Raw genomic sequence first — 4,524 nt, forward strand, 5'->3', positions numbered from 1 at the left:
TAAATTTTATGTAGAAAAATTCAGTTAACAATAAAGAATATCAATTTTCAACTATAAATGAAATAGTTACATTATGTCCGAAAATTCCCACGTTTTGCTATTAAAATACATATATGGATACAGCAATTATATTATAATAACACTGCGAATTATAGGTATGTATTTACCATTTATAAGAAAGACGTATGCCTCCTCCCAGCTTCCATCGAAACACTTTCATTGAAATATTTTGATTTCTTATTATTAGGGTAGAAATTTGTTATATCATCCACAAACACTTTTTCTTTTGTTTCGCATATCTGCACGTATCCAAATACCATAATTTAAATATGGGTATATATTTTTTTAATATAAAACGGCTGCGAAATATTCCGTCGTTCTCCCGTTCGCGTCGCAAAACTCCTGTCTAGAAATGTCCATTTACTGCCGGTTTACCGCATGGAATGCGAAGGCGAAACAAAATGGCCCCTGCGGCCGGGCGCGACGATTAGGTATTTCAGTTCAGGTGGGGGATATACAAGATATCTGTACGTCCAGGGCTAAACAATATTACTAAACTCATGTGACGGAACTTTATTTTTAATAAATCAAAACAAACATGTGAAGCAAATAAAGGATGTTCGGTGAGCACGACCAGACAGGAGCTGGATCGTGAAGTCTCTCTGTATCTCTCTTAGTTATCTCTTTCACCATTTTCCTTTCACCTTTCTTATTTCCCTTTCCCCTTAGCCCTTTCTTATCTGCCTTGAATTTGTCTTCTCCCTTTCCCAATCCAATACACCGTTTTCCTTTCCCCTTTTAAAGCTTTCCTTTTCTCAACTTCTCTTCACCATTTCCCTTTTCCCTTTCCACCATTTACCATGCCTTCATTTCCCCGTACTCTTCACCCTTTTTCATGTTCTTCCCGTTCCCCTTTTATTTTCCCCTTTTCCTATTTCTGCCCTTTCTTTCCCTGTTCACCCTTTCTTGTTTCTCATTTTTTCCTCCTCTTTTCCTTTACCCCATTCCCTTGAACTATTTCGCCTTCCCCTTTTAATCTTTCCTTTTTCATCTTTTCCCCGTTCCCTTATCCTTTCTCTCCTTTCTTCATTTCACCCTTTGCCTTTTTCTTTTCCCCTTTCTCTTTTCACACCTTCGCCTATCCCCTTCCTCTATTTCCCCGTTCTCTTTACCCTTGTTCTTTTTTCTATTCTCTTTTCCCTTTTAATTTTCTCTTTCCCCCTATTCCTCTCCTTTTGCACCTTTTCGGGTGCCTCATTTTCTACTTCCTTTTCCTTATTCCCTTTTTTTGTTTCCCATTCCCCTTCCCCTTTTAATATTTGCCTTTCCAACCTGTTCCCGTTCCTTTCACCCATTTACTCATTTTTCCATTTTCCATTTCCTCCTTTCCGTTTTTTTCAAAAGGGAAAATGAGAAAGGGGGAAGGGTGAAAATTGAAAAAGGAAAAGAAAAGGGGAAAGAAGGTTTAAAGGAACGGGGAAAGGATGAAAGGGGAAAGGTTAAATGGGAAAGAGAAACAGCAAAATGGAGAATAAAATGGCAAAAATAAAAAGAGTACGTGGAGAATAGGAAAAAAGTAGAGGGAACGGGAAATAAAGATAAGGGGAAAGAGTAAATGGTAGCAAGGGAAAGCGGAAACGCTAAAGAGGAAGAGGAGAATAAAAGGGGAAAGTGATATAAGGTGAAAGGAAAACTGTGAAGGGGATTGGTAAAGGGGAAAGAAAAATGCAAGGGGGATGAGAAAAGGGTAAAGGGGAAGGGGAATGGTTCTCTTTAACCTTGTTCTTTTTCCTATTCTTCTCTTTCCCCTTTTATTTTTCTCTTTTCCCTTTTTCCTTTCCCTTTTCACCCATATAGATTCATATAGAAGTAGGTAATGTGTGCGTCATCAAAAAGGTTCTACTTATAAAATCCATGTAGAAATCAGTTAAAATCGTGTTTGCAATTTCATATAGATTACATGTCAGGAGAATACATATAAAATCATAAAGTGATAGGGAATTAGCACAATGCTAAAAAAATCTTATTTGTATATCCATATAGAAACCGCAACAAATCTTCTTTGTAATTCCAGGTAGTTTACATGTTAGAAAGATACATATAAATCCATATAGAAGTAGGTAATTAGCGCGTCATTAGAAAAGTCCTACTTATAAAATCCATATAGAAATCACTTAAAATCCTGTTTGCAATTTCATATAGATTACATGTCAGGAGAATACATACAAAACCATAAAGAAGTAGGGAATTAGCACAAGGTTAAAAAAATCTTATTTGTATATCCATATACACGGAGAAAACTGGATACTAGCAGTTAGTATCCGAATACTCAGCCGTAACATATGTGTAACTTAACTATAGGACAACGATCTAGATACTTAGATTTAATATCCGCAGATATTAAGTCCTTAATATCCAAGATACTTATTCTAAATATGGGAGATACTTATTATAAATGTCTTCGATGTTTATTCTAACAAGGAAGGTACCCGAGGTGTACCTCACCGATTTTCTTGAAATTGTGATATGTTATAGAACATCAAAAAATATTCGACACGTATTTTCTTATACGTGCCCATAAGTCCATTTAAGGGGTGAAACCCACCCTTGAAGTTCACCCCTAAAAACACTTTTTTTTTAATTTCTCGAATACAATTCGTAATTTTTTACTGGAACAAAGTGGGTAACACTTGTTATTGAAAAGCACATATTTATGCATTATTTTTAGTCATCAGACTCGCAACCCCCGTTTTTTATTAATGAAAAACTATATTTGATGGCCATTTTTTTCACTATACACATTCCAAAATCTGTTGAATCTTGACAAAATTAATTGTTTTATGCACAATAATCCAAAATGAAGTTGACCTGTTCCGGCATTTTCAAAAAAAAGTCCCTTGAGGGGATGAGCTACCCCTAACATTTATACTGTTATATTTCATTATTCCATTACAATATCATGGTGTAAAACTCTTGGATACTATTAAAATTGTTAAGTAAAGTTGATGTAGTTTGAAATTTTCTGAAATCAGCCCTTACAAATGAATTCATCCCTAAAATTCAATCACAAGTATTATTTTTTCATTACTTAAAAATACCCTTGGACTATTCAGTGGCGTAAAACGTGTAATAATTTTAGTTCACATCCTTGGTATTGAATTAGAATTCTTTATCCCACTAATGTATCAACCCCTATTTTTCAATAAAAAATGACACCCTTTTCAATATGTAAATACTAGTTTTTTGAGTTTGACGAAAAAAATTTTGGCAGTATGCACAATATCCAAATAAAAAATCGACTGTTCTCACCTTAATAAAAAACCTATAATAAGGGGTGAACCAGCCCCACAGGAGATATGGTCGTATCTCTATGATTTTATTCTTTTTCCATGGGACTTTCAATGTAATAAAAAATTAATGATTCAAAGTATAAAAAAATTTTCAAAAATTTAATATTTCAATAGTTTTGAGTTTTAATGTTACTCTTTATAATCCTGGCAATAATGATAATCATTAAAAAAATGTTTCAAGCATAATGATTTCATACACCAAGAGCATCTTACAATTTCTGGGTTACAGCAACCAGGAACTTCACGATGCTCATTACAATCATTACCAAAACTAAAATCTACGGGGTTATAAAATTCATTTGGCTTTGTTTCAACGTAGCCACTTTTATACCATGAATATTTGAATAGGTTATTGTATCGAGGAGATGACAGTTGATTATGTACCAAGGATTGGAGTTTTATAATGTTATTTCTTTTATGAAGTTCTATATCCTCATTCATTAATGTTACACTATCCTCGAAGCGACGGACGTAATTTTTCCACACTCGGAAGCCAAAAGCATCTAGTGGCTGAATTTTGCCTGTTGTTCCTTTTGTAATTATTTTTACATCAAAAATTTTATTTGGAGGTGCTGCTTCCTTTACAGCATCAGGGCAATGCCCACTCCACGAATCAATTAATAAGACACTTGAATGCCCAACATTGGGAAAATACACATCCTTCAGCCATGTTTTGAAATGTTTTGTAACCATTGAAAAAACTCATTTTTATTCACGTGACATAAGTTAAAAACTGTAATCATTAATAATAAATATCATACCTGAAGTCAGTTTGCCAGAAGCGGAAGGCATCACGTAAATATTTGATGGCTTTAATAATTTGGATTCTACTACCGGTCCAAAGGTCCCTTTACTTTCTTTTAAAACAATGAATAATGAGGAAAGCAGTCTCCCATCACCTGAAATGAGTGGTTGAATTGTGTAACTGCGAGTCGTCGAACTTACAGATTCTACAAGACATTCAATTTACTTTTCGCCTTCAATAGCTAGTGTTCTTCCCGAGTGCATTTCAATTTGAAATCCACTCTGATCTGCATTGTAAATTGATTCCAAACCTTTGCTTTTAATTATGTTTTTCACATCTGAAACAAAATCATCAGCTGCTTTTTGTAAATATTCTCTCCCTTCAACAGTCTTTTTTGTTACGAATTTATTTATCTTTCTGCTGACTATT

Source organism: Belonocnema kinseyi, chromosome 9 (assembly GCF_010883055.1).
Source record: "Belonocnema kinseyi isolate 2016_QV_RU_SX_M_011 chromosome 9, B_treatae_v1, whole genome shotgun sequence".
In the NCBI taxonomy this organism is placed as follows: domain Eukaryota; kingdom Metazoa; phylum Arthropoda; class Insecta; order Hymenoptera; family Cynipidae; genus Belonocnema; species Belonocnema kinseyi.